The 26,889-nt window shown below is 45.8% G+C and overlaps 1 long non-coding RNA gene across 1 annotated transcript in view; it reads left to right on the top strand.

Moving 5' to 3' along the window:
* The window catches only part of LOC122432440, a 90,834-nt gene extending 67,768 nt beyond the window's left edge, over nucleotides 1-23,066 (top strand). The window contains exons 5-6 of the long non-coding RNA XR_006266824.1: nucleotides 20,251-20,306; nucleotides 22,841-23,066. This is a non-coding gene — a long non-coding RNA (uncharacterized LOC122432440). The remainder of the gene's footprint in view (nucleotides 1-20,250; nucleotides 20,307-22,840) is intronic.
* The last annotated feature ends 3,823 nt before the right edge of the window (nucleotides 23,067-26,889 follow it).

The raw sequence follows: 26,889 nt of genomic DNA, 5'->3' as shown, positions 1-26,889 counted from the left end.
CATTTTCCATTCCTCTCAGCAACACATGAGGGTATGATGGGTTATTTTTATTATATATGTATGTATCAGACAGGGTTTGGTTAGAGAAACAGAAGCCACTTCGTCTACAGATAAAGGGTTTAGAATAGATTTTGGAAATAGATTTTGAATCTTGCGTATAAGTTGGAAGATTTAGGGGAGCGGAGTTCACAGAAGGTGGTGAAGGTTTGGGGGAGCTGTCCCGGAAGGTTAAAGTAGTTGACACTGAGAATGTCAGCCCAAGGCTCCAAGCTGGCTCTCAAAGGCTTGTCTGGGATTCTTGAGACTCTCCAAGTAGCTCCAGCAAGGGTCTCAGTCTGCATTGGTGCAGAACTTACCAGGAACCCATGGGAAGTCTCTCATCTCTACACGCATCTGGCTGTAACTCTTTCTGCAGACAGTTGCCCCCCTCCAAATCTCACGAGAGTTCCTCTCGATGGAAAACAAACCCAGGACTATCCAGACAAGGGAGACCTTGGGAATTATCGTTGCCACTCAGAATGGAGAGGTGGTGGTCCTGGCTGACGACAGAACGGCTCAACTGAGTCTTCCTAATGCAGAAAGGAGTACAGATAGTTTATCAAGATGTGTGAAATTTGACCAATTGGCTACCCTCACATTTGAGCAAATGAAGATAAAAAGGCAGGAGGAGGGAGGGAATATGGAGCCGGAAACAGGGCTAAGCGTGTCTGCCTCAGTCACTTCACACTGGTCTGGGTGAGCCTCGCCCTGAGCTGTCCACCACAGAATTCACACTCCCCACAGCTGCTCTGGGGCCTGAAAAATGTCCTTACGTGTTAAGCGCAGACAAGAACCCCTCTCAAGGGTAGAGAAGTCTTAACCCTGAGAAGATGAAGTGGAGGCCATGGGGTGGCTCTTGGCTAGTAGCAATGGGCTGAACCTAGACGTGCTTGACAGGAGTTGTGAGGTGCTGCCAATATGCTCCTCTTATGGGCTGAATTGTGTCCCCCTGCCCCCCAAATACGTGTGTTCAAGTCCTAACATCCAGCACCTCAGAATGTGGGGGTATCTGGAGAACAGGGTCTTTACAGAGGTAATTAAGTCAAAATGGGGTCATTAGGATGGGCCCAAATCCAAGATGACTGCTTTCCTTATAAGAAGGGGAGGGGGCTTCTCTGGTGGCCCGTGCTTCCAATGCAGGGGATGTGGGTTTGATCCCTGGTTGGGGAATTAAGATTCCCACATGCTCTGTGGCATGACCAAAACAAAAACAGAAGGGGAAGTTGTGACATGGATAAATACAAAGGAGGACCCTGTGAAGATGCAGGGAGAAGACGGCTGTCCAGGCCAAGGCAGCCGGCTGGCACAGGCCTTTGGGGTCCACGTGTCCTACCCACTCCCAGCCCCCGGTTCCTAGCTGGCTCTCAGAGTCTTCTCCCCGAGTCTCACCCCTCCAGGCACTGGTGCCAATGCTTCCTCTGATCAGGCACCTCTCAAGAACAGACACACTTGAGAAACTAGCGAGTGGGAGGTGGCTGAAGACACGGCTGGGGTGGGTTTGGGTTGGCTCTAGTCCCTTTGGGAAAAAAAGCAAAGACAAGTTGCCCTGGATCCAGAAGCCTCTCGGTGTGCTGGTCCTCGACACATCCCCTGTCGGATGAAGGAAGCCATCTGAAACATTCCGACAGAGCATCCTGAGCGCCAGGCAGGGCAGAGCTGAGGGGTGACGGATGCAGCGGGAACACGGGGTGATTTCTCACTCTCGTCACTGTCGCCCCAGAGAAGAGAGGTCAGGCTATCATCCCGCCTCCACTCCGGGCGCCTGGCAGCAGGACTCATGGCTCTATCAGAGAGTGGACCTGAGACCTCCCGACAGGAAGAGCCTCTGAGGCTCCTCCCAGCCCTGGGGGATCGGAGTCTGTGAATTACACTCACTTTTCTTTTGAGCAGCTAACCCGTACACTCTGATTGGGCTCCTGAGAGATGACAGGGGTTATCCAGAACCGTAAAGGCACTGTCCTTCTCTTAGGAGAAATGGAAGGGGATCTGAGGGTGTGCCAAGTGAGAGAGGAGAGGGGAGGGGAGAAGGAGAAGGAAAGAGAGAGGAAGAAAAAATGTCCAGTGTTCCTGCCAGGGTATGTCTGGGTTGGGTAGTTTGGTTAATGAAGCCCTGGGCTGATCAATATGAGATGCTCTGTTTGGTCTCTGTTGGTTGATGATTTTCTCTGATCTGAGAAACTATTTCAGATCTGAGAAGCTCTTTGCAGATAGGCATATGATCCCAGGGAGACCCCACAGGCACACCCAAGGAGAGAGCTCAGGTGGTTCTCTACAAGTTCATCCCCAGCACCGGAGAAGCAGCTCCTGGTACCTTCCTGCACAGTCCTGAGACTGTCTCGGTAGGAGTGAGCGTTTCTATTTATTGAACAGTCATGATGAGCAAGACCCAGTGTTCAGCTCTTATATGAGGCATTACCTCATATAATCCTCACAACAACCTTATAAGACAGATACAGTCATGACCCCCATTTTAGACCTGGTTTGGGCAAGTTAACTTACCTGAAGTCTGTTAGCTAGTACCTAGTGACACCTAGATCCAGACCCACGCTAGTATCTCCCCTACTCAGCGGGCTTCCTAAATAAGAGTCATTGTCTGCCCAGGGCCAAGCCCAAGCCAGACACAGCCTAAGTGCTTAGTGAATGAACGAATGAAAGAATGAATGAATGACGGAAGGGCAGTGAAGTTAGTGACTAGCGGGCTGGTAAGAAAATTTATATCCTGTCCCAAGAATCAAATTTCCCTAATAGATTTCCAAGGCAAGCTCTAAAAAGAGAGAGGGTCTGTTTTCAGCAATACCCATGAATCAATGCAATTTTTAATTTTTATTTTTGTAACCACAGAGGGCTCTGGTTGACGAAAGGTTCCCTGGTGGCTGAGCTCAGCATCCTGAAGTTTCTGTGAGGAACGAACCCTGAACCTCCCTGGACCACCGTGGTCCTCTTCCCTGCCCCGCCGAGGTGTCCTCAGATCCACTCTAAGGAAACACATGTTGGAAGGAAGGATGTGATGGAGCCCAGGGCCCAATTCTGCACTTGGCGGGGCCCCATGGACACAATCCATAGTCAGAAATATCATTTCCAGCTGACTCCACGGGATCCTGGTTTCAAAAGAGTTGTCATTCGTGTCTGTGTACCATAGATCTCTGAAATGGCCTCTTCTTTTCTGAAATTTATTATATTTTTCCCAGCATTTTGTCTTTTGCTAATTGACTAAGAAGGATAGTTCTATAACATAAATCAACCATGAAAAACAAATTACCCCTGCCCACTTCCTCCCATGCCTTTTTTTTTTTTTACCTCTAATGATATTTTCTGTATGATGACTAACCCAGCCTGACGTAATTTATCAATTGATCTCCACGATGTACATTAGAGAATGCATTCCACAGGCCCCCGTATGCAGCCTTCCGTGAGTGCCAGCTTGCTTTAGAAACCCGAAAACCTCTCTGTGCGACAGCAACATCTAAAGCGTGGCCTTTTTGCTGAGGATATTAGAACCGATGCTAATTACTGTATTAATCATCAGGTGAAACAGCAGTGCTTATGTCACGGCAGCTGTAAAATAAGTGCTTTTATGGCAAATGTAGTTAAAAAGAAATGACAGGTTGGATTTATGGTACTCAGCAGTTTAAAAAAAAAAGAAGAAATCATGCATACCAGCAATTTTCTTTCTTTAGTTAAATGTTCATTAAATGTGTACCGCTAAGAGCTGTGTGTAACGAATTCCCTGGTGGTCCATGTCCTAGGAGAACTTATTTTAAAATACAAATTAAAGCTTAAATTTGCCTTTATTAAAAAAAATATATAGTGAGTCAATATTTTATCTCCTGAGAGAGGAGAGAGAGATGCAAACCCGCTGGAGAGAGGATTTGGTGGTGGGAGCCCAGAGGTGATGTTTGCGTGGGGGATGCCGGTGAGCCCGTTGTCACTGGCCCTTGGCAAAGGCAGCTGAGTTGGGAGGCTGTGGTCCCGCCCGAAGCCCCAACACAGTCACTGTCTGAAGGCGGGGAAACCACAATGACCAAGATCGTCATCTAAGGAGATGTTTGCCTATCCGTTGTTAAAGTGAGCCTTTTGACTTTTTAATGTTTATATTTTTTAAATGATTATTTATTTGGGCTGTGCTGGATCTTTGCTGCTGAGGGGGCTCTTCTCTAGTTGCAGCGATCGTGGGGTGCTGTTCGTTGCTGTGTGCCGGCGTCTCGTGGTGGTGGCTTCTCGTTGCGGAGCTCGGGGTCTAGAGCGCAGGCTCAATAGTGGCGCATGGGTTCAGCTGCTCCACAGCAGGTGGGATTGTCCCAGATCAGAGGGAGAACCTGTGGCTCGTGCACTGGCAGGTGGATTCTTTACCACTGAGCTTCCAGGGAAGCCGGAGTCTTTGACTTTTATGTTTGCTGTTTTGTTTCCTTAAAGTCACTTTTGTCTATGAGGAAATAAAAATAATCTTGAGTTCCCACAAGTGTGTTTGACTTTCACATACCTAGGTGTTGGGAAAAAAAAAAAAGAATTAGGATTAGTCAACATTTCACTTTCTATTTCTGATTAGAGCTTTGTGTGTGTGTGATGGAAGCAAGTATACATTTATCAGGTGCTGACTCCATTCCATACACTTTAGAAAATCTCTCTCCCTGTCTCCGAATTCTCAGAACAGCTCTGGATTTTAGGATAGCATCACCCTGTGTTTGCATGACAAAATCTAGGCTCTCTTTGAATGTATTCCCTCTCTGAAAGTAACACTGTGAGTGGCAGTTCTGGAATTCTGATGCAGAACTGCCAGATTCCAAAATCCACTCTCTTTGCCTTATGCCAGGATGTTTGCAATTGAAATACAAAACAAAATTACTGAGTACCGAGTGCCAGATGATTTCACCGGCAGAGCGGTGAGGTGTGTACAATTATTCCCATTTTACAAGTTAAGTTAGCCCAAGGTCACACAGCTAGTGTCTTTCTCTATTATGTTGGCTTTTTATTAGCAATTTAATATTGCACTCCCTTGGGCATAGGAGTACTTGCTTGCAAGGTCAGGATACACTTTCCTGAGTGCCTGGTGACCCTGTTACTTGGCAGTGTGGTCCCCCAGCTTCCAGGATCCCCTCTTGTTGGCCCCTACAGGGTCATGAAAACCAATCTCCTCTTCCTTTCAGGCCCAAACACCCAGCTCACTGAGGACGGTGTCCTCAAAGGGACTGCAGTCTCCACTCGGGCAAGTGTTTGGTACCTGGATCCGAGGTAGGCAAGAGGCTCACATGTGCCAGGATGTTCACTGCCAGGATGGGGACAGAGGCCACCAGGCTCTGCCTTAAGACACAGCCCAGAGCCTCCTAGCATCTCTGCTGTGCCCACTCACCCCCACCTGGGAGCAAAGAGATGACACTGCCGTCCCTAACCTAAGTGACTTGACTGCCAGTCTAGACAAAGGGTGGTGGTGGGGGAAGGGAGGGCAGAGATGGATGGAGTCAGGGCACCAGGAGCTGGAGGCAGCTGAGACCTACCCAGGGGAGCAGGGGAGCCAGTCTGTGAGGCTCCAAGGTGCCCAGGTATGCTCCGCTTTCCCATCGGACTTCAATTACGAAACAGAACTTAAAAATGGAATTACGAATTTTGAGACAGTGACCTTAGGGCCTTAAGCCCCGGGTCAGGGGCTTGGACAGCTGCGCTGGTCACCCCTCATGAAGCCAGCCCTGACCTGAGACGTGGCCTCAGGCGCCCCAGCCTGGCTTTGGGAAAGTGATGGAGCAGGAAACACAGACATCTCATAGCAGTTTGAATTTTTAATTCCACATTTCTGATTCTATGTGCTGTTTATAAGTGTTCCATGGCCTTTTAAGAATTTGGTGTGTCATCCTTGTCTAAGTTTTCTTTCTTTATTAATACTGGTTTGTCACTATTTAGTTATCTGGCTCTGGACAGATATTAATATCTCTGGTTTTTAGTTCCCACTTCCCTTCAGAGTTTTTTAAAACCTCCTATTGGATATCGAGACAAAGACATCACTTTGCATAGTCCTCCCCTTCTGTCGGCTGGCCTGTCCTCCTTCTATGTTTAAACGAAAGCGGCTGCCAGTCTTGTCAAGTCCTTCACTCACCATCTGGGAAACTGCTTTTGAGATGATGTTTTGGGCAAGTGAGGCCCCGTGCCCACTTGCTGATTAATAAGGGAGGAAAATGGTGGCCCCAACCCACCTCTTGCGAGGAGTCAGCATAGCTTTCTGTCAGCATCAGGACACTTCAGCGGGCTGTGAGATATTCAACACTCTGGGCACAGAGAGCCCAGGTCTGGGGGTACGGGGGGGTGTGTTCAGGGAGCAGCGGAGAGCAGGGTGTGTCATGCGTCTGCCGGGTCTGCCGTCCCTTGGCTGTGTGACCACAGGCCAGTCGCTTTCCCTCTCTGGGCTCCAGTTTCCTCATCTTTAAAAAAAAAAGATTGGAGTAGGTTGTTTCCAGGGCTCCTGCTGCCTTGAAAATGTAAGCTTTTGTGTCTGTGAATCTTCTACCTCCTCTGTGGCCTCCAGTTAAGTCATTCTGGGGATCACAGGCTCCCAAAATGTGCCGAGCACCTTTCCTCAAATCAGCCAAGAGCAGTTCTTACCAGCTGGTTAGAAAGAGGATCGGAACTGAGGCACACTCCAGGCTCTGTGCGTCTTTCCTCTGCTGTGAGGTCTGGGCACGTGGAGAACCCAAGGGCTGTGCGCGCAGCATCTCTGCCTAAACTGACAACTGCCCGCGGCAAGAAGTCATCTGTTAGGTCACATCATCGTAAAGGCGGCTGAGTGAGAAACGGCCCCAGTGACTCGGAGCCTCGCGAGGACCCCCACCATCAGCAGTCTTCTCCGGAGACTGGCACCGCTTCTTACCCCTGCGGGCAAGGTTGTTCTGCAGATTGTGGCTGAGTTCATTACGGGAACAAATACAAAGAAGCCGGCAGTTAATTATACACTAAAGGAGCTCCTCCACATCAGCCTCTACTCAGCTCTCTTTTTCATGCCCTCTGAAAAGACGTAATCATCCATTACAGTCATCACCAGCTTGGTTCCCTTTTGTGCTTCTAATTGGCACTTTTCTTTTAGACAATGAAGTATAGGGGAAAACATGTCCATCGAGGCGCCAGCCGCCTGATGTTCTGGGTCTATTAATACTTCCGTGTGTAACCCTGAGCGAGTCCCTCCATCTCTTTGGGTCGCAGTTGTCCAGTCAAACAAGGGAGCCTGATCAAACTCAGTTAAGCCCTGTTCCTGTTGGATTTCCGGTGTGGTCTCCCGTGGTGGGACCAGCAGTGTGCTGGTTGTCACAGGAGATCTGGGAAAGTAAGCGTGTGCTTTAGTCTCAGCTCTGAGAAGGCTCTCGGAGTTGGGGAGGTTTGATGGAAACAGAGGTATACCTCATCGTTCGGCACGTCCAGGCAGGCAGACAGGGGTGGGGGAATGGTTGGTTGGTGGGCTGGAGCAAGGCCATCCCAATGAGACCAGGGCATCTCACGCTGGGAGCAGAAGGCTGAAAGGAAGGGAGAAGTCAGACTAACAAGAATCTCAAATAAGGCAAGGGATTTTGGGCTTCTTTAGCTATAAGGGACCAGTGTACACACCCTGGTTAGTGGGATTACAGCACAAGAGACACTCCTTTGAAGATTTAGCAGTCAGGAATGCATTTGACTGCACTAACCATAATGGCCTAAACACATCGGTGTTTTTTTTTTTTTTTCTGTTTAACAAGACAGCAAGGAGGTGGCAGATGCTGGTGTTGGTTTAGTCATTAGGTGATACCAGAGTTATTTCTGTGATTTTCCTGGCTTTTCCCTCATGGTTGCAAAATAGCTGCTTCAGGTATGATGAAAAGTGAATGTAGGAAGGGTTGTAGCAGTTGAATCTTTCCCTTTATATGACAAAATATATTCCAATATGACTCAGAGCCCACCCCTCTCCCTCAGATTAAAACTAGACCATTAAGGAGGTATCATCTGATCACATGACTCACCAGGCTGCAAGGAGGCTTTCCAACCTCTACAGAAGTCATTTTCAGCTACACTTTCCCTTGCAACCTCCTACTATACATTCAACCTGCACTGATGTTTTGCAGAGATTTTTTTTGGTGATTAACTGTGAGCAACTTGAGAAACTTTTCACCATTGTGTATTAAGTATTTGGCACACTGCTGGGTTCACAGTGATGCTTCCTTCATCACCGTGGACTGAGCTAGGATGGCTGTTCTGGTGGGCTTTCTGCCTCCATGAGCTTTCTCAACCAACCAGATGTCCGGTGATACATTGGCCAAGGTATATTATTCTGGCCCTATTCCAAGATGTTTCATGGAAGTCTTTAAAAGATATATTCTTCAGTTTGTACTTATAAAACTTTATTGTCTTAATCCATTTCTTATCACCCATCTGAAGCGTAAGCCCTGAACTGCATTCTCAGCTGCATTGCTGCATCTGCCTGTTGTGGGCAAGCCCTGAGTGACAGATTCAATTACTCTACCAGCCCTACATGGCCTCAGTCACTGGTGGAAGGTTGTAGTGGGTCTCGCTCTTTCCTGAATGGCTATTACAAATGTCTTGGTTTGGGTGAATAACTTAATTTACTTCATCCATAAATCTGCATTATCTTGGCCAAGCTTTATGTTATTAAAGAGCAGGAAACTCTGGATTTCTGCTTCTGGACACGTTTATTTATGAGCCTCCTCCACCCCTGCTGCGTTGTCCCCCTTTATCTTTACAAGCTTCTCTGGTATAAATCTGGTCATTGTTACTGACCATTCCTGCAGGCTGAATTCCTTCCTGTAAATCCAGAATCTTGTGACCTGAGGGCAAAATACATTGCTGATGTATTTCTTTTTTCCTTCTCGGTCTCTAAGAATAGTCTTTCTTGTGATGGAATTATGATGAGCTGTTATAGTCAACAATTTATTATTGCAGATGCTTTTTCTAGGATTTTAATGGACCACTTACAGCCTTGATGTTTTGCCTATTTCTCAATGAATTTAATATTTTCTTCATATGTGAATTCAATCTTTATCTCTGATTTTTCCCATTGATCTAGAACTAAAATATACATTTTCTTACACCTAGAGTCTTATGGATGGTTATTACAGTATGCAGAGGTAATTCACACATTCTAATACGCATATTAATCTCACTGTGATACAGAGCTGGTCCCTGCAGAGTTGTGTCTCATTAAAGAATGCTTTAACCTCATATGCCTTCTAAATTGATGGTTCAAACATGCCTACTGCTCAGCCACGGCTACTGTCTTCATGCTGGAAGTGTCACCAAATAGTGTACATTGTGGATTTCTGAGTGGAGGGCATGTAAACAAATAAAGCCGACCCTTGTGAGATTGGGCTGTTTACAGAACGGGTTTCACGGCGCAAGCCTCTGGACGCCCTGGGAGGGAGAATGTCATGGAAGCCTCCTGTGTCGCTGACTGCTGATTAGAGAAGGCAGGCGAGGCAGGAAGAGGTTCTGGGAGAAACACACCTCCCCACGCATTCATGTATATTCTGTCTCGCTGGAGGCTGGGTATATTTCTGCCTAGCAACCACGCTGTTCTGACATACAACCCCGGCACAGGATTCCAAGTTCCTTTGCGCTTAGGAATGACAATTTGGGTTAGCTGGAGTTTATCCACTGTTGCACAGTGGCAATCACAACTCCCTATCTCTCAATGAATGGAGGGAACACTTACAGTTTCATGAATGGGATTCAGTTTGCCTGATGTGCAGAGCTTCGTTGTCAGGCAGTATGTGCGCATGCATGCATGTGTGTGTGTGTGTGTGTGTGTGTGTGTGTGTGTGTAATGTGGAAAGGCAGGCTGGAGAATCTCGGTGCGTGGCCATCTTTCATGCTTTCCTGGTGTTTGCACTCTACAGGGGCTGGACAGCGACCCCTCCCTTTCTCATCCTGCTCACCGACCACACAGGCAGAGATACACCCCTTGGTGGCTGGCCCTCCAGATGGAACCATCTTAATTTCAAAATGTCCTTATGGAAAGAACCCAGAGCCTGCATGTTTGAATCCCCAAGTGGCCGTTTTGTTTTGACAGTTGGAGCTGGATGTTCACATCTGTAAAAATAGTATCTGCTGGACTTAAGGGACTATGCCTGAAATCATTAAGATAAGTTGTAAAGGCAGATTTTGATGGCCGCCATCTAGAAGTGTTATTCTTTAACATTTTTTTTTAAGGGGGAGAATGAAGAGCCATGCATCTAAAACAGTTCTTTGTTGGGAAATTTTTAAGTGGGTGACTCTGGGTACAAGTAGGTGTAATTTAGGGTGCACACGTCTTATTTCTCAAAGATGGTAACACTTCAGTCTCCCTGTTGGCCCCCCACCACACCAGCAAGGGATTCCCAGGTGGTGCAGTGGTAAAGAATCTGCCTGCCAATGCAGGAGCCACAGGAGATGTGGGTTTGGTCCCTGGGTTGGGAAGATCCCCTGGAGGAGGAAATAGCAACCCACTCCAGTGTTCTTGCCTGGAGAATCCCATGGACAGAGGAGCCTGGTGGGCTACTGTCCACGGGGTCACAAAGAGTTGGACACAACTGAGTGACTAACTTTCACACTCTGTGCACAACCCTTTGTTGCCTGGAAAAGATAAAGCATTTAGTTCAGGGACTTAGTTCATTTGTATATATCAACTTATATATGTCTATTGGTATATCTTAGATAGGGGCTTCCCAGCTGGCTCCATGGTAAAGAATCCACCTGCCAAGACAGGAGATACAGGAGACTCAAGTTTCGATCCCTGGGTGGGGAAGATCCCCTGGAGGAGAAAATGGCACTCCAGTGTTCTAGCCTGGAGAATCCCATGGACAGAGGAGCCTGGCAGGCTACAGTCCATGGGGTCTCAAAGAGTTGGATGTGACTGAGCAAACATACCTCAGATAATGACGTTTTATTGGGGCTGTTTCTAAACTGCATCCCACATATACTAAAAAATAATCTAAATGCTCAAACTTGGTCAGTTTATTCAGAGTCCTTAGATGCTAAGACCTTCCCGGGACCTCTGTGCTGGGCTGTGTTAAGTCGCTCAGTCGTGTCCAACTCTTTGTGACCCCATGGACTGTAGCCCACCACGCTTCTCTCCCCATGGGATTCCCCAGGCAAGAATACTGGAGTGGGTCGCCATTTCCTACTCCAGGGGATCTTCTCAACTCAGGGATCGAACCCAGGTCTCCTGTGTTGTGGTCGGCTTCTTAATCGACTGAGCCGCTAGGGAAGCCTGGGCCTCTAGCTCGGCTCATTTCTTAATGTAATGGGGAGCTTCTACAGGTGGGTAGATAGGCAGATGCCATGGGCCCTATTGGTTTCAGGCCACACAACCTGTACCCAGATGTGCCTCCGCGTGGCTCGCCTCTGCCACCCTGCAGCAGGTAGGAGAGAATATGCTGCGCTTAGTCGCTCAGTCGTGTCCGACTCTTTGCGACCCCATGGGCTGTAGCCCGCCAGGCTTCTCTGTCCATGGGATTCTCCAGACAAGAATACCGGAGTGGGTTGCCATGCCCTCCTTCAGGGGATCATCCTGACCCAGGACTCGAACCAGGGTCTCCCGCGTTGCGGGCGGATTTCTTACCACTGAGCCACCAGGGTAGCCCATAGAAGAGTATCTCTAGATCAAGTTACATCACGGGTGCGGCCGCCATCAGTGATTAATTAGGCATCAACAGTCTGGTTAATGATCCCATGAGGTCATGTTTAGAACAGACCTCTCTCACCTACTATTTTAGTCCACAATTATCTGTTTGGGCCCATCTTTAGAGGGGCCGACCCCAGACTTTGAGCTGGAACAAACCCATCGCCCGTCCTGGGCCGTGCGCACGCGCACTCTCTCTGGCGCGCCCTCGGAGGCCCAGGCCAAAGGATGGACGGAGCGCTTGTTGGGCTGGCAGAGTGTGGGGTAGATGCGATTGGCGTGAGCCTGATGCTGCTCGATGGAGCCGAGTGAGCGGTGCCATATGGCAAGGCTGCCGTCATTCATAACAGCAGCTGTGTGAGGAATAAAAAGGTAGCTCTCTGTGCAGTGATGTGGGGGAGGGGAAGCTGAACTACGTCATTTTCCCAAAGGGGGAAAAGAGCATCGGAAAAGGAGTTGCAGGGCGGCTTAACCTTTTCTTTCTCACGCTTGGCCCCGCTGAGGACGGAAGGGGACTCTTCATTGCGGTCATAATATGGCTGGCCTTCCCTCTTCTTTGTGAGAAGAGGGCGGGAAAAAAAAGATGTGGTCTGTTTTTTGGAGAGAAAAAAAGATGTGGTCCCCATGTATTTGGGCTTATGGTGGCTCAGCCGAAAAGAGTCCGCCTGCAGTACAGGAGACACAGGTTCGATCCCGGGACTGGGAACATTCCCTGCAGAAGGAAATGGCAACCCATCCCCGTAATCTAGCCTGGAGAATCCCAGGGACAGAGGAACCTGGCGGACGACAGTCTACATGATCGCAAAGAGTCTCACACGACTGAAGGGACTTGGCACGCAAGTCCCAGCCTTTTGCATTGATTCCAGTGGGTAACAGATTGGAACTACCCCTGTCAGGCCCGTGTTTGGAGGAAGAGCAGCGATGATCTGAAGATCTGACTCAGGGTGGGGGCAGGGAAGCAGAAAAGAGGCTGAGTCTGTGTGTCCGCGAGTTAGCATCTTGATCTTGAAATTTCTGTGGGTCTGGGCTTGAGGCGGTCTTACTCCCAGGGGGAGGTCAGGGCTCAGGATAGGTCCTGCAGTGGGCTCTTCCACATTCCTCTGAGTATTTCCACCTGGCTGGAATCTGACTAAGATCAGTCCGTTATACAGGAAAAGGAGTAGCTGAAGAAGAGCTGTCATAAAAACCCAGGCAAAGCCCGGAAAGTGTGTGGAGGGAGGAGGTGGGAGTTTCATTGCCTGGGAGCCAGCTCCAAACCCACCTGCGTTGCCTTGACAACGGGGATGGAGCTAGAATTGATAGGCTCATTCTTCTGTGAGTACCTTAGGTCTTTTAAAATACCTCCTGGCCCCTCCACCCACCCACCATTTCCCTGAATCACTGTGGAGGGCTCTGGAGATGCGTGCCCCGCCCCCCCCCCCCCCACGCCCCCAGTCTGAGCTCTGGCACAGGCCTGGGGAATGCGGAGTTGGGGGTAGGGGCTGGAGAGCAGCTTTTTCAAGGTTTTGCTTTGGTCCCTGGAATGTCACATCAAAGGTCTAATGGAAAAGAAACACTTTGAAATGTTGCTGTTCAAATCAATCCTCTTTAGTATTACCCTAAAGCTTGGACATCTGAAGGGGTTTTCTAAATAGCTGGGGTGTGTGTATATATAATTATGACTGATTTGAGTTTTTTTATGGCAGAAATCAACACAAGATTGTAAAGCAATCATCATCCAATTAAAAAATAAAAAATTAAAAAAAAAATAGCTCAGGGGGGAATCAGGAAGTCAAACTGGCAGCTGTCCACTCTGCCCTGCTCACGGTGCCCCTTTGAGTGAGCTTCCTGTCCGTGGTCAACTCCTCTCTGCATGCAGGCACCAGGCTACCTGTCCACCGAGGACGCTTCCAGCTCCAGCATTTTGTGGCCCTGTCAGACTTGCGTAACGACAGCCAGTTTAAAAGCACAGCACCTGTCCTGCCTACCACTGCCAAGAACTTGCGGAACCAAACTAAGCAAGCTGCCTTGTCAGCGCCAGCCAGGACTCAAACCAAACCCGGGTGCCAAAACCTAGAATAAACTGAACCCAGGGCTCAGCTCCCAAATTACATTAAAAAAAAAAAAAGATCCAAACTTAGAAACCAAGAACCAAATGTGTATTTTTAAAAATAAAGCAAGCCACTTTTTGAAAGACTAGTTAAACCCAGACTGGTTTTTTATATTTTTGAAAAGTATTTAATTTGAACACCAAAATATCCTCTGAAGTGAATCAAACAGATATTTCCATCAGTTTTGGTCTCTGGTTAAAAACAGACAAGCGAGCAAGCAAGCGTATAGATTGAAAAAAGCTCTCTGACATTTAGAATGAGATTGTGCTTGGAAAAAAGTCACAAAAGGGAGGTTTTAGTACATTTTCATTGAACCAACCTGCTATAACCAATTGGGAAAATATTGGCCACCTCCACTATCCAAATTTCCATGGACCTACCCTGAATCACCTCTCAGTTACTGGACCACAATTTCCAGTTGCTTCTGTCGCTCTTCCTTCTTTGCTCGGAGGTTATTTTTGGAGAATTCAGATAAGTGTCAACTACATAATGAATGCACTCCTGGGGAATGACCAAGGTTTTCTGAGGAACTTGGTTTGTCCAAAGCTCAGATGACCTTTGCTTGGGATGGTGACCCTTGAGACTTGCAGGGCAATAGGGGGGCCATAGTGCACGTGGTCTGGATGCTCATATCCGATGCAACTGGGGTATTTTACCAACAAGATGGATTTACGCATTGACCTTTTCCTAGATGATGACGTGAGGGCCGTGCTACTGGAAGTGAGCAAGTCCCTGGAGAAATAAACCACGTCAGTTCAATGGCGAATGGGCTGATTTGTTTGTGTGGTGTGTCTGAATGTCAGGGACCCTTTAATGTCCAGAGGTTCCTTGTTTACATGTTTCCTCTATCTGTGATTTTCTTGGACTTTCTTCTCATCTCCAGTCTGTCCCTGGTAAGGGCATTTGATCATGGAACTTGGTAACTTCTTTAACTGGAGTCAGGGGGCATCCTTTGAGGGTGAATATCACTTTCTATTTTATATCTTGTCACAGTGCCTGCCTAAGATGTGGGTACCTAGCCTCGATGAAAAGAAAAGTGGATATAATTGCTGGATTATCTCCAAAGTGACCCCCTTTTCTGGGAAGCCTCCTTGACCAACCCCAAATCTGAATAGGGACATTCCTTTATTACACTTGGTCCTTTCCCCAACATAGCACCAAATGCAGGTTAACTCTTGGCTCCTCCATCTTTTCTGATAGTCTGAACCCTGAGAAGAAAAAGACCTGGGAATTCCCCTAGCTCAGATATTAGAGAATCTGCCCACAGTGCAAGAGACCTGGGTTTGACCCCTGGGTTGGGAAGATCGGCTGGAGAAGGGAATGGCAACTCACTCGAGTATTCTTGCCTGGAGAATCCCATGGACAAGGAGCATGTCAAGCTAGCGACTAACACACACACGCTGATTTGTTGGCTGCTGTGTTTTCAGGGCCTCCTGTGGGGCGTGGCAGAGAGAAAGTTCTGTCAGGGGATTTGGGCTCTTTTGAGAGCTTTCTTGTGAGGTTGTCACAGTCGAAGTCATGGAGTCTTTTGTTATTGGTTCTGTTTTAAATCTGTTTAATACTCCCTTGGTTAGGAGGAATAGTTCACATGTATTGAGCTCCTAAAGGACTCAGCACATTGAGCTCTAAATTGTGTATACTGCCATGATATGTGAATGATTTTTAAAAGTTAGTTTTTTCTTCCGTCAAAGTTATACATACACATAGTTTGATAAGTCAAGTTATCTTCCAAGGTTTGTTAGGAAAAACACCCATCCCCACTCTTCTCAAATATTTCATTCTCCAGAGGTAGCCATTTTCAGCTCTCTTAGTAGATGTTTTTGAGTATTAGCATCTGTATGTCATCTCAGTGCTTATCTCATAGATCTCATATGCTCATCAGGCTACATAATTTATCAGGACTTCTTCTGCAAATTGATTTACCCTCAAGACACACAGACACAAGACACACACTTTCCCAGACCTGCATACTTTCAATATGGTTATATTGTAATTTCAACTGGTATAATATTTGTTGTCTTCATTTTATGAATATGTAAATGCTCTGCGCAACTCAGCCATGGGGTGAACTATGATTACTTTCCTTTGACGCACAATTTTCTACTTTCCCGGAGTTAGTAATTAGCTTGGGTGCTCGCGTGTGTGCGTCTGCGTCTGCACTTGACATTCTGTGACTTATTGCTCAGTCAACCTCAGACTCCCCTCCAGCTGCTCATCTCTCAGTACTTTCAAACGCGTGACATATTCCATTGATTTCACCTTAAAAAAAAATTAAATCTCTTTCCTCGGTCTTCTTTTGTCAGGTGAGGGATAAGAATTTTCGTGTTTTTCTCTGAGAGTTCCATGAGCCCAAACCAGTTGGTAGGGCTCCCAGAGGTATATTTCTAGATGGAATTGGTCTAAATTCAGATATTACTCTTTCAGTGCTGAAATACATGTTTTGGGGGGTTCGCCAGCCTCTAACAGCTGTGAGAACTTTTCGGTGTAAGACGTATCTGAATAAAACAGAAAACTAAGTCTTTCAAGTATAAAAGCAGATGCATCCTGCCTGCCAGCCTCCTGTCAGCCCACGCATACCTCATCTTTTCATTCTAAAGAAGTCAGAGCTAAACCGAGAATTAAAATCCTTTAATATACATGTCCTATTTGAGGTACCTGCTGCTGTTGTCCAGGACTGACATCCTATGGCTTGTGCCTTCACGCTGTTTTTCTATCGAAAATGTGTAAGATCACTCTGGGAACCATGGTGTTCGGTATCTTTCCCACAGTCCTCTCCGAAGTGAGGATTACATGGACTTCAACTTAGAATTTCAAAAGGCAAGGTGGCATCCCTGGTGAGCCTTAACCCAAAGGGATCCTAAAGGCTAGGACAGAAGACGTGAGTAAGGAAGACCTGTCTTTGATACCCACATCTTTATCTTTATTCCCAAACCACCCATGCTGATAAGGAGCCAGATGCATCCTTCTTGCTTTTGAATTAGCCAGATCATTGTCTCACTAAGATAAGCAATTTAGATTTCGAGATGACGTCTGGCCTCGCTTCCATCCTCCCCTTATTTTTCCACCTGTTTCCCCCTCCTCACATTTACTTCTTTATGTATGGCCACTCGAAGTGTGGCATGCAGGATCTTAGTTCCCTGACCAGGGATTGAAGTCACGCCTCCTGCAGTGGGAGCTCGGGAATCTTAGTTGTTGGACCACCAGGGAAGTCCCCCTCCTTCCTCTCCTTCCCCTTCCTCTCTCTCTCTGCCCTCTTTTTCCTCTTCATCTTTGTCTCTCTGTCTCTCTCCATCTCTGTCTCTCTCTTCCTTTCACCTAGGAGGGGATGAGTAGGAAGTTGAAATGATAATCTAGGGTTCACACCCCTGCCTGGCTGACTGTAGGACCTGAAGAAATTGGCACAGGTTCTTTAACCATTTCTTCTTCTATCACATGGAGAAGACTACCTAGTTGGTTATGAGAGTTAAACCAAACTCTGCATGAGAAATGCTTAGTGCAGGGCTTGGGATGTATTCATCATAGAATAGATACATTCATAATAATGACAATAATGTCTTAACATCTTCACACACCCCCACCTCCCCAATTCAATCAATCTGCTGAAAAGTGGCTCTGCCGCTCTAGGAAATATTGGCAATATTTATGCTATGGCTCCATCTTTCAGGTCTTTGGAATATTAGAACAGAATAAACTATTAGTTTGGTTCAGAGAATGTTTTCATCCAGTTTTTTTTAAACAAGCATATTTTAAATAATTTTAAAAATTTATATATTGATTTTAATGTTGGCTGTGCTGGATCTTCATTGCTGCATGGGCTTTTCTCTACTTGCAGTGAGCAGGAGCTAGTCTCTAGTTGCGGTGCGCAGGCTTCTGATTGCGGTTGCTTCTCTTCCTGCAGAGCACCGGCTCAGTAGTTTCAGAGTACAGGCTCCAGGGCACAAGTTCAGTAGTTGTGGCACACAGGCTTGGTTGCTCCACGGCATGTGGGAATCTTCTCGGAGCAGGGATTGAACCTGTGTCTCCTGCATTGGTAGGCAGATTCTTTACCATCGATCCACCAGGGAAAGGTTTAATTATTGTAGTAAATATACAGGGTTTACTTGGGTTCATCTTGTGGATGTCTAAGAAGTGTAAGGTTGGGCTTTGGTTTGGATGTTTTAGTTGTAATTTTGGATTCAGAGCTCGGGGTGTACACGTGGCCCTGATGGAAGTCTTCTCCTTCTGTCTTGGGCCAGAACAGAATATCCAAGACCTATGATAGAACAGCTGTCTGCCTCGTTCAACAAGATACTGCCCAGGTACAGTGGCACAGAAAGGATTTGATGAGTCTGTCACCCAGTCACACAATGTCTTCATTAACTAGGGAAAAAAAAGCCACACAGTCCATGGGCCCAGTGGAAGAGAGCCTCTTGGTGTGGTTTCTGTTTGTGGGATTGCATCTCCTGCTCACTGGCCCGTGTGAGGGGCTACAGGAGCTGGAACATAGAAAGATGGGAAGGCAGGCTTTTATTCCGGAGTGGCCCAGTTCAGGTTAACCTCTGTGTGTTGTCTGAGGTCATGAATCCTGGATTTGTAGAGGCTTTTATCTCAAAGAAGCATTGGAGGCTGTTCAGGGTGCTTAATTAGAGAGAGGTGAGTGTTGTCAAGGCAACCTCTTTTTGATTCATTCATGGAATGGAAGTTGAAGAATACAAGAAAGAACCATAAATAATGGTTGAACGAACTACCCACATCTAGCTAGTTCAGAAGATCTGAGCTCTTAAAGAAAGGAAACCAAGATGAAAATATAGATAGTCAGGCATAACTGGTGTCTGCCTTTTCTCCTCTGGGCTTGATCTTAAGAAATAGTTTGACTCAGAGAATGTTTTAATATTCTCACTTCACTCAACAGTGTCACAAATTGCCACTGTTTGACAGTTTGCAGAAAACACTCCATCTAAATCTCTTCTATGTAACATCCTGAACATGTGATAGGTGACTTTTCCCAGAAGATTTTCATGGCCTCTCTGGACACAGAACCCAATGTGGTCTGTGCACTCAAAGTTGCTCAGTTGTGTCTGATTCTTTGCAACTCTGTGGTCTGTAGCCCACCAGGCTCCTCTGTCCATGGGATTCTCCAGGCCAGGATACTGGAGTGGGTTGCCATGCCCTGCTCCAGGGGATCTTCCCCACCAAGCTATCGAACCCTAGTCTCTTGTATCTCCTGCATTGGCAGATGGGTTCTTTACCACTAGTGCCACCTGGGGACCCCCAGTGTGGTCTGTACCTACGTTTAAAAAAATCGAAGTATAATTGACATACCATCTTATAGTAGTTTCACAATATAGTGACATTTATATACATTATGAGATGATCACCGTGATAAGTCTAATTACCATCTGTCACCATTCCATTTAAAGTCATTGCTAGCTGTGCCTACGTTTTGTTGACTTATTCATTTATTTATTCAGCTATTTATTCAACAGATATTTACCCAGCATTTACTGTGTGCTAGGCTCTGTGTCCATGTGAAGCTTCTGTTTTAAGATACGTGTTGGTGAATGCAGTTTCAGCATCGTGTGCTCCAAGCACAGGCAGGAAGGATGAATGTGTACCTGGGGAGCCCCAAAGAGTACATGTGAGGGGGACAGCCTCCCATGAAAGAAGCTTCTGAGGCATCTCTGACTCTTCCCCGCACAGCCCACCAGAGACCAAGCCCAGGAAAACGCCTCTCATATGACCCCATCCCTGGAGCCTGGGCTCCTGTCCCGGGCAGGTCTTTTATCAGAGTATGGTCAGATTGTTGAAAGAGCCTCCTAATGTGTCTTCCTGGCTAGCAGGCTAACCCACCTAATCCAACCTATGCGGTCCTGACCAACAAGTTACCCTTAGGCGCTGTTTCCTTGAGAACCTACAGGAGCTAAAATCTAGGCTCTCCACTTGACTTTCAAAGTCCATTGTCCATCTGGCTCCAGTGAACACATCTGATTTTCTCTTCCTACTGCAGTTGCCACTCCCGACGACAGGTTCATTTCTTCCTTGTGTCCTGAACGCGCCTCCCAGATCTGCCTGCTCAGGATGCTGTCTTTCCTCACTTTGCCCACCTGCATTGCTGGCCCTGTGCTCCCAGCCCCAGACCCACCCACTCCTCTCCCAAACTCTCTTCCAAACCACGTTCTCTCCTCGCCCTTCCTGTGGCTGCGATGTGGAGAGCCTGTGAGCTGTCTGCCCTGGATGGATGTGCACCGAGAGGGAAGAAGACAGGGAGGGCATCTCCTTCCCCCACAGCATGGAGCCGTCATCCAGGCTCTGTGACCGGGCAGCCTGGATGCTGGCACTTAGACACGTGAGGGGGAAATAACTTCTGTCTAGTTTAAGCTTTTTAAAGTGGGGGTTTCTGTTACAGCAACAAAACTCCTCCAAGAAGCCTTCCTGGCTCTTCTTAGAGTCTCACTGTCACCACAAAGTCTGGTGCATCTTTGTTTTCCCTTTATTTCCTTGTTCATTTTCTCTTACCAGCCAGGGTGCCGGTTGGACATGGACCATGAATTAGACCTGCACACAGTTTGGGACAGGTAAGAGAACTCTGAGCTAGAAGTTAGAAGACCTAGGTTCTGGCCTTTCATGGTTAACAGTGTATATTTGGGTGCACCTCTTATTCATTCTGAGCCATAGGGTTCTCAGCTGCTTAAAGGGAATAGAAACTGTATCTCTCATGAGACAGGAGGTATGAAGCTATCTTAGTAATACACAATACTACGGTGATAGCACTGTTTTTTTCTTCCACTCTGATGACCATGCTGCATACACAAGGGTAATCAATGTGATGAAGGCGTTTGGGGTCAGTTCCACCAATGATGTCCATATTCAGCTGTCTGCTAATCCCCAGTGGTTAATGGTACAAATGACCTATTGTAAATTACTAATTATTCAAGTAATGGTGAAATACTTCATAATAGGAGTATAGTTTAAGCAATTCACGGGGAACCTTGGCAATAACAGAACAGGTTATCTCAGCACCTGCTGTATGGATTCAGGGTCAAATTAGAGACCTATCATTTACTGTGTAGACTCCTTTTGGCGAGTCCTGTACATGGACACATGGATATTTGGGGGCTGTGATTTACAGAGAACATGTGTACATGTCTACTTACCATTTCCTTAGTACTTCAAACACTTTTCCTCCATGGAAAAGCAAAGGTCCCCCTATGTTGCAGTTACCCAAGGGTTAAGAGGAGGTTTATTCTTTCAAGCCCCTCTACAGCAGTTATCCCTAGTGAACTAGGGTTTTTTAATGGCCTTTCACAATAATTAGAAATTTAATTAACCTCTCTGCTTTGATCAGAGCCATGCTTCTCATTACCTTTCTCTATGCCTGTTTCTGAGTCAAGAGCTATTTCTGGGCCTTCCCTTTCCAATTATAAAGTACTGTTTATGCTTAATTTAGCCCGGCACAGCTGTAAGGAAAGCAACTCTCCTGCTCCACAGCCTCCGATGACTCCCCACTGACCACTGAATTAAGCACAGCTCCTTGGCCTGGCATCTGAGCTTTCCACAGGCCGGCCCCAGAACACACACCTAATCGCATCTCTGTGTTTCCCGTCCTTGAACTTTATGACTTGCTGTTTCTCATCGGGCCTCCATCATCCTGCCTTGGGTCTCTTGCTGCTTCTGCTCCTTCTGCTTGCGTCATATACCTGCCCCTTTCGAATCCTACCTCATCTGGGAGGGAGTCACTTCCCACCAACTCCCTCCCCACCCCAATCACCAAGGGCTGTGACCTTTCCCCTTCCGGGTTTGCACAGAAATGTACACCTGTCTTATAATCCTACCTCGTGTGGTATTTACTGTGCATCTATCGTATTCTTTCTCTTTGGATTATATATTTTATTTATTTAGTTTTAATTGCTACATAGTTGATATACAATATAAGTTTCAGATGTACAACACAGTGATTCACAACTTTTATAGGTCATATTCCACTGACAGTTATTGTGAAATGTTGGCTATATTCCCTATGTTGTACAGTATATCCTTGTAGCTTATTTATTTTATGCTTTGCATTACAGATTTCAAAAGAAGGAAATATCTTACTCATCTTTGTACCCTTTAGCAATTAAAATAGCACCTTAGTAACAACAACAACAACTGTTTCTGAGTTTCTAGTTTGTCCTAGACACCTTAAATGAACTCTAATTCTCAGATTCACCAGGGACTCTGAGACAGGTTAGGAAGGGACTCTCAGACAGGTTAAGTGACCCCCCCGCCCCCGACCCTGCCAAATCCACACTCAGGAAGCTCATATTGGACTGTGCTCTGTAGGGGGCTAGAGACACTGAGATTGCCATTTGGGGGTGACCAACTTTTCCAATGTATGTCCCCGCTTTATCATCGATAATCCCTAGCCACCTCTTTACCACTCCCCCCACCTCTCTTCACGGGGGTGGAGCCATCATGTACCTTGGATGCTGCAAGTGACCCCCAAGGAAGCCTTTGGAGTCTCTGTGTTTTTCCAAATTATCCAGTGGCTGGTGACTCACTCAATGCTGGTTGTGATCCAGCCGCCGAGCAGACTGGGCTGCAAGGTCAGGAACTCCGCAGTGGCTAGTCGTGATCTTCTCAGGAATCATCTGGGGCTGATGTAAAACCAGAGAGAACTTCCTCTTTGGGGTCAACTCTAGATTGAGTTTAGCCCAATCTAAACCCTAGAGCCTTCCTAGAGGATGAGCTAGAATGTGGTCCTCACAGAGGATCCTGTCCGCACCTGTCTTTACCCCCATCCTCACCTCCTCGGCTCTCCCTCCGTTCACTTAGGTCCTTTTTTCCTTTGTATCTTCTATTTCTTTTTCTCCTTGGCCCGACCTCCGATATTTCTGTATGTCCCATTCTGCTGACCCCCAGTGCAATTGCTGTTTCCTTCATTTCAGTCCCCTTCCGTGTTCCCCATGCAGTGTGCCAAGCCTAGGGTGGATCTTTGCTGTGCTCAGCCACTCAGCTGTGTCTGACTCTTTGTGACCCCATGACTGTAGCCTGTCCAGGTTCTTCTGTCCGTGGAATTTTCCAGGCAAGAATAATGGAGTGGGTTGCCTTTTTTTTTTTTAAACTACAGGTTGGATCTGTGGGAAACTGAAAGAGAAGCTATGGTCTCTGTCTTGAAGGAACTATAAACTAGTGGAGGAAAAAAATAGTGCTGTATGAAACACATGAAAATGGAAGCCAAGAGAGACTTTATTTCATTCTCTCTCATCTCTCTTGCTTGGACCATCTTCGGATTCAAATGTTTTCCTTGCCAAATATGGGCAAGAAAGCCTCTGGCATTCTGCAGCATCATTTCCTTGAACTGTGGGTGGACTTTCTGTTACCAGAGAGGTTGGTCTCAAATTTGCATCTTATTTCCTTTTATGTTCAAAGAAATCTATTTGTAAAAGCAATATGTGATCATCCTAGAAAGTTAAAAATGCAGGAAAGTATATAAAAAAGTAAAAATCATTCAGAATTCCATGTCACAGAGATAACCACGGCTGAAATTTTCATATACGAATTTCCTTCTAGACTTTCCACTCACATATGTCTTCTTGTCTTTACATAATTCTAAGTATTCTTAGAATTATTATTAGGTGGTATTCTAAGTATATAACTTTATGTTTTGCCTTTTATCATATGTGAGCAATTTCTCATATCATTAAATAATATTTGCAAATGTTATATACCAAACTATAAACATGTTGTTTAGTTGCTAAGTCATGTCTGACTATTTTGTGACCCCATGGACTATAGTCTCCCAGGTTCCTCTGTCCATGGGATTTCCTAGGGAAGAATACTGGGGTGGGTTGCCATTTCCTCCTCCAGGGGATCTTCATACTATGAATCATTAACTTCCATTAGAGATTGCTTAGGTTGTTTCTAAATTTGTGTCACCACAAATAATGCTATAAGGAACTTTCTGGTATAAAATTCCTTGCCTTAAGCAGTAATTTCTTCTTTGGGAAAGATTCCTAGATAGGAAATTACTGAACCATAAATGTGAACTATAAAGATATTTGATTGCTTACCCCCAGAAATGAATCACCAAGTTTCCACGTTCAGGGTATGAGGATACCTGTGCCAGCAAAAGAGAATTCTTACCGACAGGAATTTTATACTTCAAAACATTAGCTTATTTGAAAGGAGAAGGAGTGGTTTTCTGTCATATTGATTCCTAATCCTTTAATTACAAATGAGGATCATCTATGTTTCTTTTCCTTAACCATGTAGATTTCTTCCTTCATTGAATATCATCTATATGTTTTTATTTATATAATGAAAATTTAATATTCATTTTACTGAGTAATAAAATTTTATTTGTGTATTTTTATTTTTAGGTCTTGTTTTCTTTATTTTTTATTGTTTGTTCATTTGTGAATAATTATAAAATGCCTACTAAGTGCCAGGCACTGCTCTAACTTGATTCTGGGAGCATTGCGGTACGTGAAACAGAGTGGCAAGAAGAGGACAGATGGCTGATAAGTGCCATGTAGAGAAGTGAAGCAGGGAAGGGACAAAGGAGTGCTGGGGAACGCAGTTTAAAATCAGAACTCAGATGGTCAGATAAGTCTGCACAGAGATGAACTTCTCACAGATCTGGGAGGAATTAGCAAATGAACCAGGCAGGAATGAAGAAAGTTCCAGGCAGGAGGAGCAGCAGGTACAAAGTCCTAAGGGAGAAACATGTCTGGGATATTAGAGGAGAAACAAAGAGTCTGGCATATCTGGAGGAGAGTAAGAAAGGAGGTGAGTAGTTGAAGATGAGTCAGAGGGGTACAATGATTTAGAATATACGGATATTTTTAAATCACTTGGATGACTTTGACATTTTGCTCCGAGTGAGCTGGAAAGCCTTTGGAGGTATATCGGTCAGCTATCGCTGCTGCATAACAAGCAGTCCCAACTTTTCAATCGTTTATAAGAACAAACTTTATTTTTCACTCTTACATCTGTGGATCTGTTGTGGAGGCTCTGCTTCAATCTGCAAATTACTGACTGCTTCAGTTGTTTCTTGGTTTTGAGACAGTAGCTGCCAGAGCATGATCTTGTGACAGATAGCAGGAAGGCAAGAAAAAGAAGCCAAACCAAGAAGCATGCTTAAGGGAGCTCAAATCTGCTGCTCTCTGATAACCTGGAGGGATGGGTTGGGGTGGGAGGTGGGAGGGATGCCCAAGAGGGAGGGGGCATACTATACCTATGGCTGATTCATGTTAATATATGGCAGAAACCAGCACAATATTGTAAAGCAATTATACTCCAATTAAAAGAATTTTTTTTGGTAAAGAAGCACACTTAAAACCTCTGCTCACATCATATCTGCTTACATTCCACTGGCCAAAGCAAGTCATTCAACCAAGCCCAATATCAATGGGCAAGAAAGTAGTACAACCGACTGAAGGCAGATTTTGAGTAGAGGAGTCAACTGGTTTATATGTTAAAAAGATCACTTCTAGAGCAGACAGATAATCAGTAGTCTAAACTATGATTACACAGTAGCCTTTTTTTAGATGCAATGTGTTGCATTCTTTGTTCTTCAATATTAAAGAATCAGTTTTTAATGGTGTAGAAATTGCATAATAAATCCTACCACAATTAATACCCTTTCCCACTAGTCTCTGTCTAAAGACAGAGTTAGAATAAAGTTAGAACTCCAGGGAAGAGGAAGATCATGAGTTTTGACTTAGGAGGAAGTGCTGTGTAGAGAGGGAATGCTTTTACACTTAAAATCATATTAAAAAATCAGAGGTCCCTGCATTCCTGTTGGATATTTGTCTGTGCAGTTACGCAGTAGGTGGCCGATCCATCTCTTGTGCCTAGTTGGGGAGTAGAGCAGTTTAACAATCATCATTATTATGTTTGTCTGGAAGTAATAAAAATCTAACTCTCAGGGGCTTAGGCAAATAAGGGATTTATTCATTTCAGGCAGAACACTTTTGGAGACAGGCAATCCAGGGTCCACATGACATCACATGCCAGGGTCTTTCTGTCTTTTCACTGTGCTATCCCTGGTTTGTGGCTTTCATCCTCATAGTCAGAAGATGGCTGCATTAGACATTATATCCCCATTCCAGGCATGCTGAATGGAAAAGGGGCAATAGGCTGAAGGAGCTATACCAACTCACTCTGTTGCCTGTGAAAGCATTCCCAGAATGCCCTCCCTATAGATTTTTATTACAGCAAGTGGGAGGGGATTGTGAGTGGCTCTTGGGTACAACCCACAGTGTCCACAACAATAGGGAAGAAATAAAGAGAGAACATAGGACAGAGGGGACCTGCATGGAACAGCCAGCCACTGCATTGTTTGGCACAGCAGAAATGACTGACTCTCCCAGGGATCAATTGGGTGCCATAGGTGGTAACCTCACTGGAAACTTCTTGCCTAATGAAGGGCCCAAGGTTGGTCTTGCTACCTTAACGTATTCAGGAGTTATTCAATTTCATATTTCTTTTTTAATTAATAAATTTTAATAGACTTTATATTTTGAGCAGTTTTAGAGTCACAGCAGAACAGAGCAGAAAGTACAGCTCGTTCCGGTACAACACTCTCTGTTCCCACACACACAAAACTCCCCACCATCACCATCCCACACCACGGTGGCACGTTTGTTACAGTTGATGAATCCACACTGACACGTCATCCTCACCCAAAGTCCATAATTTACATCAGGATTCACTCTTGGTGAACAAAGCTTTGACATTGGCTGCTGTCCTGTCCTTGCAGACCTGTTCCATTCAGTCTTTGCAAGAATCCTGCTAAGTCAATTTAGCAAGAGTCCCCCACTCTTGATATCTGATTGCTCTTGGTATCGAATCAGTTCCCCATATCCCACCCTTAAAATCTGTCTGATCACCCTGGCCCACCCTCGTCAAGAATCCTGTTAAAAAAAAAAAAGAATCCTGTTAAGCCAGATCAACAAGAATCTCTAACCTTGATGTCTCCTCTTAGTAATTTTTCATCCACTGACCCTCTCCCTCCGCTCATTGACTCCAACTTCCCAGGTGTCTTCTCTGTATTTGGAGTTGAATCTGATCTCTCTTCCCTCTTGTGGTAGTCCTGACTCTTGTTGTAATAATCCTGAATAAAGTCTTCCAACAAGTGCTAGAATTATTTTTGTTTAACAGTACATTCTATGG

Source organism: Cervus canadensis, chromosome 31 (assembly GCF_019320065.1).
Source record: "Cervus canadensis isolate Bull #8, Minnesota chromosome 31, ASM1932006v1, whole genome shotgun sequence".
Lineage (NCBI taxonomy): Eukaryota > Metazoa > Chordata > Mammalia > Artiodactyla > Cervidae > Cervus > Cervus canadensis.
Note: the sequence above shows the minus strand (reverse complement) of the source record. Positions and strands in the feature narration are given on the sequence as shown.